At 47.5% G+C, this 12,438-nt stretch overlaps 1 protein-coding gene across 1 annotated transcript in view; it reads left to right on the top strand.

Annotated features, from left to right (window-relative positions):
• Window positions 1-11,838, top strand: part of LOC136610901 (vitelline membrane outer layer protein 1 homolog) — a 60,505-nt gene extending 48,667 nt beyond the window's left edge. Inside the window, exon 4 of the transcript XR_010790192.1 lies at window positions 11,470-11,838. The gene's annotated coding sequence lies outside the window, so the exon portion shown is untranslated. The remainder of the gene's footprint in view (window positions 1-11,469) is intronic.
• Window positions 11,839-12,438: the final 600 nt, after the last annotated feature.

Raw genomic sequence — 12,438 nt, 5'->3', positions numbered from 1 at the left:
AATGCCCCTTATACCCCCCACTCCCCGTTACACGGAACGCCCCTTGTTTTCCCCACACACACTCCCCATCACACAGAATGCCTCTCGTTACCCACCCCCCACTCCCCATCACACAGGATCCCCCTCGTTCTCCCCCACCCCCCACCCCATCACACAAGGTCCCCCTCGTTCTCTCCCCCCATCACACAGTATCCCCCTCGTTTTCCCCCCATTACACAGGATCCCCCTCATTCTCCCCCCCCCCCATCACACAGGGTGCCCCTTGTTCTCTCCCCCCCACCCCTCAATCACTCAGGGTCCCCCTCGTTCTTCCCCGCCCCATCACACAGGGTCCCCTTCGTTCACTCCCCATCACACAGGGTCCCCCTCGTGCTCCCCACCCCCATTACACAGGGTCCCCCTCGTTCTCCCCCACCCCCCACCCCATCACCCAGGGTCCCGCACACTGACTGCAGTTTCAGCCCCACTTCAGTAGCCTTGAGCAATTCCAGCAACCTCATTGGTTGTTGGGGACACACCTTCCTTTCAGATGTGCCTGAGGATACAGTTACACAGATCTGCGGTGTATTCACAGAGTTGTGGAAGCACGAGAAACAGTGAATACACCGTAGATCTGTGTAACTGTATTCCTGTCAGCACCTGCTTCCGTGCACAGCTCTGTGTAACTGTATCCTCGGGCACATCTGAAAGGAAGGTGTGTCCCCAACAACCAATGAGGTTGCTGGAACTACTCAAGGCTACAGAAGTGGGGCTGAAAAGAAACATATGCGCGCGGCCAGCAGCTTCTCCTGCAAGCCGGCAGGGGAGGAGTCTGAGCGGAGGGACGGGAGGAAGCGCCGGCGTGCAGGAGAAGCTGCCGGCCGGCGCAGAGACCTCAGTGAAAGTAACTGCGGTCAGTCCATGTGAAAGAGGGCCCCCGGGGGCTCAGGGGCCGGGTCGCAACCGCGACCCCAGCAACCTCTATATGTACGCCTATGCACATAGAGGTGAAGTAGATTCTCCTCAGTATATACTGTGGGAGAGTCAGCTCAGGTAGAGCACGGAGTTGCAGTGTGAGCGGCAGTCAGAGACCTCAACAGTAGATAAAGTCCATACAGGCTCGGCCCGTGTTTATTAGAAAGCATAAAAAAATAAACTAAATACAGCCTTAACTTCAGGCATAAACCAAAATCCTGCTTATCCAGCACTTACTATACATACTCCTTCCCTAACTATATATACGGCTTGCTGCAGCCGCATGAAAACCACACTTGTACAAAAGTCCACAGTAGTAAGCAAAAAACCACGGCACTCACTCTACCCCACCAGAGTGAAATACTAGGGGGGAGGCAAATGAGAGAAAAATAGTATTTTTAAGTAGAGGAGAATCTTAGTTCTCTGTAGCGAAAAAATCTAATTAGATAGATGCAGAGCCACCAACAGGGCTATGGACATAAGCCCCTTGGGGAAACACATATAGCAGAAAAGGTGGCAGCATATAGTGATGCACAAAAAAACCTCCTTGTCTAAAGGAACATGCTTTATTGTTTCATAGTTTAAAAACTAGGCGACGTTTCGACCTGTAGAGGTCTTTTTCAAGCCTATAAAGACAATAAGACAATAACAAAAGTGTATAAACACTAAACAAATATCTCAATGTACATACATATCATAAAATATTTACATAGATAAAAACCAAAGAGAACATACTAAAAAACAAGATGATACGCACCAAAAACCAGATGAAACAAGGTATGGAGTCCATGTTCCGCATGTCCACAGGGTGCAGCAGCTAGCTCTTATCACTATGCTATTTAACAGTATTCATTCTGTCTAGGTGTCGACGGTACATAAAAAAATCCCATAGCTGTGGTAACGTGAGAGAAAATACATGTTGGCTTTGGCCCACGCTCCATGCCCTAGTCAGTCTGTTTTTTTTTTTAAAGTGCCAGGCAGGTACAACTCCGCTATGGGAAGTCTGTGTGAATCCACAGCATGGGTGGGTCCCAGGAACCCACAGACAGTACTTAACGAAATCCCATTGCAGTGCCCCGGATAGCTGTGGTAACATGAGAGAAAATACATGTTGGCTTCGGCCCACGCTCCATGCCCTAGTCAGTCTGGGTTTTTTGAGGGGCCAGCTAAGTAGAACACCGTGATGGGAAGACTTAGTACACCCATAGTATACACAGACCCCTGTAATATTCCTGTAGCAAAGGTATAAGCTGACCCCAGTAACAGTTATGTTGCAGAAGTCTAGGGAGACCCCAGTAACATTTCTGTAGTAACAGTATAGACAGACCCCAGTAACATTTCATTAGCAGAAGTATAGGCAGACCCCTGTAACATTTTACTAGCAGAACTATACGCAGACCCCCTAGTAACATTTGTGTAGCAGCAGTATAGGCAGACCCCTATAACATTTATGTAGCAACAGTATAGGAAGACCCCTGTAACATTTCTGTAGCAACAGTAGAGGCAGACCCCTGTAACATTTCTGTAGCAACAGTATAGGCAGACCCCTGTAACATTTCTGTAGCAACAGTATAGGCAAAGCCCAGTATTAGTAACATTTCCGTAGTAGCAGTATAGACAGACCCCAGTAACATTTCTGTAGTAACAGTATAGGCAGACCCCTGTAACATTTGTGTTGCAGCAGTATGGGCAGACCCCTGTAACATTTCAGTAGCAGGAGTGTAGGCAGACTCCTGTAACATTTCAGTAGCAGCAGTATAGGCAGAGCCCAGTATTAGTAACATTTCAGTAGTAACAGTATAGACAGATCCCAGTAACAGTTCTGTAGTAACAGTATAGACAGAGCCGAGTAACATTTCTTAGTAAAAATATAGACAGACCCCAGTAACATTTATGTAGCAGCAGTATAGGCAGACCCTGGTAACATTTCTGTAGCAGCAGTATAGGCAGATCCCTGTAACATTTCTGTAGCAGCAATATAGGCAGACCCCAGTAAAATTTGTGTAGCAGCAGTATAGGCAGACCCTGTAATATTTATGTAGCAGAAGTATAGGCAGACCCCAGTACCATTTTTGTAGCAGCCGTATCGGCAGACCCCAGTACCATTTCTGTAGAAGTAAAGGCAGACCCCTGTAACATTTCTGTAGCAACAGTATAGACAGATCCCAGTAACATTACTGTTCCAGAAGTATAGGCATACCCCAATAACATCCTTGTGGCAGTAGTATAGGCAGACCCCTGTAACATTTACGTGGCAGAAGTATAGGCAGACCCCAGTAACATCCTTGTGGCAGCAGTATAGGCAGATCCCAGTAACATCCTTGTGGCAGCAGTATAGGCAGACCCCTGTAAAATTTACGTGGCAGCAGTATAGGCAGACCCCTGTAACATTTAAGTGGCAGCAGTATAGGCAGACCCCAGTAACATCCTTGTGGCAGCAGTATAGGCAGACCCCAGTAACATCCTTGTGGCAGCAGTATTGGCAGACCCCTGTAACATTTAAGTGGCAGCAGTATAGGCAGACCCCAGTAACATCCTTGTGGCAGCAGTATAGGCAGACCCCAGTAACATTTACGTGGCAGCAGTACAGGCAGACCCATGTAACATTTCTGTAGTAACAGTATAGACAGATCCCAGTAACATTTCTGTAGCAGAAGTATAGGCAGACCCCTGTAACATTTAAGTGGCAGCAGTATAGGCAGACCTCAGTAACATCCTTGTGGCAGCAGTATAGGCAGACCCATGTAACATTTAAGTGGAAGCAGTATAGACAGACCCCAGTAACATCCTTGTGGCAGCAGTATAAGCAGAGCCCTGTAAAATTTGCGTGGCAGCAGTATAGTGTAACAAGAGTACAAGTATACCCATGAAAAATTCATCAACCGAGAGGGCAGGTGAAACCCATAAATATTTTTGAAAGATACAGCTTACTGTTGTTTAATTTGTAACAGAGCCTGAAGGCAGCCCTGTTGAAAAAATTGGTTCATGTTACAGTATCAATACTTTTGAAATATTGAAAAATTGTAAAAACATTGGTAGATGAGCCTTTTGGGCCGCAGAAAAATTAGCCGTTCAGCGCAATGACATGTTGTTTCTAGAGGAGGAGTAGCAGGAGGAGGACTAATGCCAGAGACAGATTGACAAGGATAAATGCCCCGTTTTCCCAGTGATAGAGAAGAGTGCTGTTATCTGCGGTTGCAGCGAAAAGAATCTTTAGGTTCCGCTGCTCTCCGCCGGTGGAGAAGAGAAGTCTGGGGAAATCCAGGCTTTGTTCATCTTTATGAGTGTAAGCATGTCGGCACTGGCAATTGACAGGCAGGTACGCTTATCTGTGATGATTCCCCCAGCTGCACTAAACACCCTCTCTGGCAAGACGCTAGTGGCAGGGCAAGCCAGCACCTCCAGGGCATACAGCGCAAGTTCGTGCCACGTGTCCAGCTTTGACACTCAATAGTTGTATGGAGCAGAGGGATCACAGAGGACGGTGGTACAATCGGCTACGTACTCCCTCACCATCTTTTTACAGTGCTCCCTCCGACTCAGCTTTGACTGGGGAGTGGTGACACAGTCTTGCTGGGGAGTCATAAAGCTGGCCAAGGCCTTGGAGAGTGTTCCCCTGCCTGCGCTGAACATGCTGCCTGATCTCCGCGCCTCCCCTGCTACTTGGCCCTCGGAACTGCGCCTTCTGCCACTATCGTTGTCAGATGGGAAGTTTAGCATCACTTTGTCCACCAGTGCCCTGTGGTATTGCATCACTCTCGTACCCCTTTCCCCTTTGGGAAAGAGAGTGGAAAGGTTCTCCTTGTACCATGGGTCGAGAAGGGTGTACACCCAGTAATCCGTGTGGTCCAGAATGCATCTAACGCGAGGGTCACGAGAAAGTAGCCTAACATGAAGTCAGCCATGTGTGCCAGGGTGCCAGTACACAACACATCGCTGTCCTCACTAGGAAGATGACTTTCAGGCTCCTCCTCCTCCTCCACAGGCCATACACGCTGAACAGATGAGAGGCAAGCAGCATGGGAACCCTCTGCAGTGCGCCCAGCTGTCTCTTCCCCCTCCTCCTCCTCCTGCTCCTCCCCCTCCTCCTCCTCCTCCAAAACCTGCGGAGATATAGACATGAGGGTGGTCTGGCTATCAAGCGACATACTGTCATCCCCCGTCTCCTGTTCCAACCGCAAAGCGTCGGCCTTTATGCCTTGCAGCGAACTTCTCAGCAGGCATAGCAGCGGGATGGTAAAGTAAATTGTTAGGGGGGGTGACCGCCAGGCTCTTGCCCCCAGTTTGGCTTAATAGTGCGACCTGGGAGCCTCAGATGTACCCATGCATGCTGCCCCTGCAGTTCCCTATCCATTTTTTGCGGGGTTACATGACTTTCTCATGTTTTCACACAACCTCCGCTATGCAGAGCATCGGTCAGCTTGAAAAATGCTCAAGTCCCCCGTTGACTTCAATGGGGTTCATTACTCGAAACGAGCTCTCAAGCATTACGAAAACTTTGACTTGAGTAACGAGCACCTGAGCATTTTGGTACTCGCTCATCTCTACTTATAAAGTATAGTCTAGCTGCGGACACTCAAATATGCAAGGGGACATGCAGAAGTACTTCAAAGAATGGGGCGCCCGCTTACCGCATATTGTATCTAAGATGGCACCCAGTAAGGAGATGAAAGCAGCTCACAGTAAGGAGAAGTAGGAAGAGGCCTTGTCAGACGGAGAAGATGGTCAGCAGATCATCAGGGGGTTTATGAGGGACTTGATATCGGAAGCTTTGCGACCAGTGATTACGGAACTATCTAAAATTAAAGAAATGAAACAAATAGGTTGCAGGGTGGAATAACTGGAAGCTGCATCAGTCTCCTTAACATCTCACACTTACTTGAAGTAGTACAAGCCCTAAGAGAACAGCACTCCCATATTAGTAGAGCTCTTGTTATGCAGGAAGACATGGAAAACAGAAACAGGAGACATAAAAGGTCTCCCAGAAACGTGGCAGACTCCCTGCCAAAAGTGGTGAAAGAAGTTTTTGCACTATTACTGGGCCCTGACAGGGTGACTTTTGTTTCCATAGAGCGTATACATAGGGCTTTAAGACCCCAACCATCTGCTTCTGAACCACCAAGGAATGTTGTATGCAAATTCCTCTCCTTTCTGGACACTGTGGACATACTGCGTGCTGCTAGAAAACGCAGAGAGCTAAAATATGCAGATGCTCAATTACAAATTTTCCAAGACCTGGCGCTGTCTACCTTGGCCAAATGCTGCCTAGTGCACCCAATTACTGGAGGCCTTGAGAGAGAAACACATTAAATATGCCTGGCTATTTCCCTTTGGTCTGGGTATTACACATGGGGGCCGTAGATTAAATTTACGCTCTCCCGAAGATCTTCAGGATTGTTGGAGGCTGCTAGATCTGGAGCCAATCGGCATACCGAACTGGTTGCCTCTTCCAGAGCTGCCAAGATTTACAGGGCTGCGAAATCCAGAGTGGAGGCAGCTAGCTGGTTGCCCCAAATCTCCAAAGTGGGAAGAAAAAGAAGAATAGAGAAGAGGTTGACGGCGGCGATACTTGACTCTGGAGACACTCATGCCCTCATCTGGGTAGTTTTTACATGTTGACCTAAGGGTAGCTAGCCTCTTAAGTTTATTTCAGGGACTTCTGAGACGCTGGGTTGAAGCTAACGAGCCAAGTTAATTTACACCATCTGAGAGAATAGCAGGCTCTGAGAGAAGAGGGACCACCAAGATTCTCTCCTGCTCTGTTGTGTATAGCATTTCATTAGATTATACCATATCATTTTTTGATGCTTTGATTTTAGTTCTTTTACTAACATAACATGAATATATTTTTTTCCTGAGAAGGAACAATTATAGATGTTATCTCTTTTTCCTATTGTCCGAGTCCACGAGAGTGCCTGTCAGATCAGGCTGAGTGAATTATCAAGTTTACTGCAAGTTGCAGAATTATTATTTCACCCTACCAGTTAGAGGAGGCTCTGAAGGCAAGAAGAACATGTGTGCATGTGTGCAGAAGCCTGGGAAAGCTGGGTACAAATCCACCTGTATTCTAATGACTCAGAACTTGATCGAGGCTCTGTCGTGACAAGTGTTCCAGCTGTGAGAGAGCTCAAATTAGTTGTTCTGTGAGAAATCGGTGATAGAGGCAGTATTGATTGGTGTCCCCCGATCTCCCCTCTCTCCCATCCATGACAAATTGGTGGTAGCAGTGGGATATTTAAAATGTTTGTGCCAGAATTAAGCAGTTAATCTTTGCACAAAGAAAATTAGCGGACCCTTTGAGAAGATGGCTGCGAAACGTTCACAAGGTTTTGACTAATGTATCATTTTTCTTTGGTGTAGGGATATACTGTGTGTACCCTTAGGCAGTCCCCTTCCTTCTTGTTTTTCTGTTCTATCTTTTGCTTGGCAAGCAGCTGCGGAGATGGCAGCTGCCTACTAGGACAAGACCAGGGAAGTGCTCTGTGGAGATAGATCTGGATGCAACCGGGCTGATGAGACGCCAGATGATAACCCTGCTGATAAGGGACGATACCCAGCAGTAACTCGCAGAATGTCACATGCAAGAGATGGATGTCTCCCCAGCAGAGCCAGCAGTGGGTCGAGTCCCAGAAGTCCCAACTAACAGCAGCTCTCAGCAGGAATTAGACTTGTTTAATCAGAAAGCCCTGCAACAGTTGAGCACAACAGACCCTGAACAGTACATGCAGCTCATTCTCCAGTTACGAGAATGTGAAGCTGCAGAATGCAAAGCAGAGAGAGGCTGCTGCTGCAGAACATCGCACAGAGCATGAGCACTAGCTGCGAGTAGCTGAGTTCCAGGCGCAGAATCCAACAACACAGACATGTGAGTCCAGGAACACGAGGACCATGCGACCCCGAAAAGAACGCTTGCCTGTCCTAGAGAAAGACAGGGACATGGACATTTTTCTGAGGGGGTTTGAAAAGGTCTGCTACCAGTACCAGCTGCCCCCTGAGCAATGGGCCAGGCACTTGACCCCAGAGCTCAAGGGCAAGGCCCCGGAGGTGTTTACGGAAATTCCCTGAGAGCAGGATGGTGACTACAAGGTCATCAAAGCAGCCCTGACCCGGCAATACAACCTCACTCTGGAGGTATACTGCCAGAAGCTCCGGGAGCTGCAGTGTGGGCCACATGCACCTGCTGGGTCAACAGAGGACTGCCCTCTGGCAGTGGATCAAGGGGGCAATCCATCATGCAGTTAGACAACCTGGAAGAAATGGTGCAGAAGGAGCAATTCCTGGAGACTTGTACGGCCAACATCTGCCAGTTTGTCCTGGACCGTGACCCCAAATACACGGACTAAGCCACCAGGTTCACATATAGCTACGTCAAAAACTGGAGGACAGACCTGTGGAAATCCAGAACCAGCTGGAGAGGGGATAAGCCAAACAGTAACTGTGACAGACCCTCCCCCCTGTCCCTTGATCCTCAAGGGGGTCTGCTCCCTCTACTCACTCCCGGCTCCTATGGATACCCACAGGAGCAACAAAGTGGACCATGTCAGCACCACCTACCCTGACAGGAAGAAAGAGGCTCCCTGTTTCAAGACCCCTGGGTCTGCCGCAGGTATTTTTATGGCGGGTGGGGGTGGTAGAAGGGACACTGACAACCTGCCAGTCTCTATATTATGCCTCCCACTTTTTGCTAAGTCTAAACTAAACAAACACATGGAGACAGGAGGCCAAGAAGAATGGACGGGGCTTATTTAATCTTGTCCAGAGAAAGATCAGACAATTGCCTTTCTAAATGTGAATATTCAAAAGGAACATGGGGGGGGGGGGGGGGCGTGGCTGAGAAATTCATAACTGCATTCTAACTAATTAAGGCCTAAATGGAATTATACAGGGGATAAAAAAATTGGATGCTGAATATAGGTCTAAGGCCTGATACACACAGCAAAATGGTTGAGGACCTGCCAGTCTCTATATCACAGAAGCCATTTATCAACACAACCCAGAAACGTCAGCATCTTCTCTGGGCCAAATGGACAACTGTTCTGTGGTCATGTAAGATGATGAAACAGCCCTCCTGTTGTGAATGTACCTGTTTCCGTAAATAAGGGTATGCTGTTATAACTGACATTTTGTCGTTTGACCACAAGAGGTCACTGTGGCCTGGAATGTCACGGGAAAGAGAAAGTGCATCATCGCTGCATAGACAAAAAAAGAGAAGGAGGTGGTGTGGGTTGGCCTTCAGGGCAGTGTGCTTTTGGAGGACTAGAGAGAGTGAGCCAATGTGATCCACATGGAAAAAGACCCCAAAAGGAACCGGAGTCACCGTGAAGGGGAGCCGAATTAGAGACTGATCCAGAGTTTGTCAGACCTCTATCCTAACGGAGAAGATTGCCATTAAGGACCGGGCTCAGAAGAAGCAGTGTCAGTGAGTTCACATGGTTCTCAGATGAACTCCTATTCCTACCATTCCCGACAGAGCCTAGAGGTACCCAACAGCCCTGGGTCAGCCAGAGAACCACGGACTCTGGTGTAACCGTGCATGCACCGCTTTATATGTTTGGCGCCAAACTGTTCAAGGCTAATAACAAGGCATGTAAGTTAGTTAGTTAGTTAGTTTAGTTTAGTTTAGTTAGGCATACTGTCTGTCACAGGCCGCACTACTGGTGACTGATCAAACACAGAGAAGTCTATGGAGCTGGAATTCTCAGAGAGAGAGAGCTTTCTAAAGAGGTCTAAAAGTCACATGATATATAACTTTACATTCCCTAGGCTTGTGAGCTATATACTGTGATATCTGTTTGGTGGTTCGGTGGTTGGGGAGGATAGGGGTATGTTGGTAAGATTGTAAGCTCTTGTACTGTGCCGCCGGTGCGTCCCTAGCATCCTCACTAATTGTTCCTGTTTCTAGGGTGATTGAAGGCAATAGCGGCTGGGTAGAGACAGTCCGCAGATAAGCAAAAGCTTGGAGTATATTGGAAGCACACATTATAAAGCACTGCGCTGCATGGCATAAGGGTCTCGGCTTTCCAGCTGAGCGTATGTAAATATCTGGGGGGGTTCTTTTTTGGTAAAGAGTGGCTAGGCAGCCGGGGGCCTTCTAAAAGGCCCTAGGGCTGTCTATGCAGAGTGCTTATCACGCTGTGCGCTTGATGGGCACTCTGCATAGGCAGCCCTGGGGCCTTTCAGGAGGTCCCCGGCTGCCTAGCAACCGCACAGTGTCCCATGATCTCATTGTGGGACGCTGTACGGGCCCCTGGAACGTCGGGTGCAGGCTGTTTCTTACAGCGGGCACCCGGCGGCAGCAGCTCCGATGAGCCGCGCCGCCCCTCAGAACTGTTAACAATTTAAATACCGCTGTCAGAGCGGTATTTAAAGTGTTAACAGTTCCGACAAGCGGCGTAAGTCGAATGTTCGCTACGTCTAGAAGAAAGCAGATTTCATCACCAACACAGGAGGGGGTTCTTTACTGTAAGAGCAGTTAGACTGTGGAACTCTCTGCCTGAGGACGTGGTGATTGCAAAATCCATGGAGGATTTTAAGGGGGACTAGATGTCTTTCTAGAGAGAAAGGATATTACAGGATATAGACATTAGGTGACCAGCGGGTTTGTAGTTCCGGGTCTTACAGTCAGGTAGAAACTATCAGAGGTTGGTCCAGGGATTATTCTGATTGCCATTGTGGAGTCAGGAAGTAATTTTCCCCCAAATAGGCTAACTGGCTTCTGCCTCTTGGGGTTTTTCCCTTCCTCTGGATCAACTATAAGGTGGAAATAGGCTGAACTAAATGGACATTGTCTTCATTCATACTATGTATAACAAGACATTCTGGAATTACATCCTGCACTTTTTTCCTCCACAGATTTGGCTCCTGGGGACACACTTACTGGTGCGATTCAAAAACATTCCTTATGAACTTCAGCCTGAGAGTTGAGTCTACAAACATAATTGATAAAACAGCCGCCAACAACATCAAGTTCACGTGCTCCGACGGCTCTGTCATGGAGGGAGATGGTCGGTCACAGGGAAGTTATGGGCCGTGGAGCACTAACTGTGAGATAGGAATACGGGGCATCCAAACCAGAGTGCAGAAAAAACAAGGATTTGTGAAGGATGACGTCGCTCTCACTGATGTCAGACTTGTGTGTAATGATTACTGAAAAATGTATTAATCAAGCATATAATCACCTGTGTGTATTTGGGGATCAGATCTTTAAGCATATCAATATATTGGGAAAGGAGATGTTGAGTAATGTAAGTGATGCTAGGTAGCAGAGGGTGGTGATGGGGAGTGATGGCTGGTTGTGGGGCATGATTATTGTTGGGAATGATCAAGCTGGATGGTGGTGGTGAATGGTGCTGAGTGATGGTGGGTTGTGGTAGCTGGTAAAGGTGGGTGGTGGTGGATGATGGATGATTGTGTGGGTTGGTGGTGGGTAGTGATGGAAGGTGAAGGAGGAGGATGGTTGGTTGGTGATGTGGATGATGGTTGGTTGTGTGGGTTGGTGGTGGGTAGTGATGGAAGGTGAAGGAGGATGATGGTTGGTTGGTGATGGTGGATGATGGCTGATTGCGTGGGTTGGTGGTGGGTAGTGATGGAAGGTAAAGGAGTATGATGGTTGGTTGGTGATGGTGGATGATAGTTGGTTGTGTGGGTTGGTGGTGGGTAGTGATGGAAGGTGAAGGAGGATGATGGTTGGTTGGTGATGATGGATGATGGTTGGTTGTGTGGGTTGGTGGTGGGTAGTGATGGAAGGTGAAGCAGGATGATGGTTGGTCTCAATGGTCTTTTTGTTAATTTGTAAACCTGTGATTTTTTGGAGCTTCTACAGATAATTCTTTCTTCGATGCTTATTGATGTCTGCTGATCATATAATAAAGCAAGTAAAATAAAGCCTCACAGTGTCCCCGTGTGCAGTGACAGGACTGAGGTTACAGGTTGGTTTGACAGTAATGAATAAATAGTGGTGCTATATTGTGCAGATGAAAATAGTCCAGCCTACTGAGCATATAAATAAGACCATTATACTGTATGCTGTACGTGAATAATACTGCTACACTATATAAATAAGTAGTACTGCCCTACTGTTCACAATAATTACACTGTTCCATCACACACAAATAACACTTCTATACTGCATACATTAATACCACTAAATCATGCACGTAAATAGCATCGCTAAACTGCAGATAGATGGTACCTCTATACTGCGTACAGCAATAGGATTGTTATACTATATCCAAAATATATACACATATATCTCTATATACACACCATATATACAGATACATATACATATACTAGCTGATATACCCGGCTTCGCCCGAGTTAATTTGGTACTGGTGTTTATCTGGTGTTCACACGGAAAATCTTCTGAAGCCGTGGTTACTTTAGAGACACCGGAAAAACATATGTTCACCATTTTGCATAGTTCTCTGCGTGACCCAGGAAACATCACGGGGAGGCAACCATGCGACGTTTCCTTCATATAAA

This window comes from Eleutherodactylus coqui, chromosome 2, assembly GCF_035609145.1.
Source record: "Eleutherodactylus coqui strain aEleCoq1 chromosome 2, aEleCoq1.hap1, whole genome shotgun sequence".
Lineage (NCBI taxonomy): Eukaryota > Metazoa > Chordata > Amphibia > Anura > Eleutherodactylidae > Eleutherodactylus > Eleutherodactylus coqui.
Note: the sequence above shows the minus strand (reverse complement) of the source record. Positions and strands in the feature narration are given on the sequence as shown.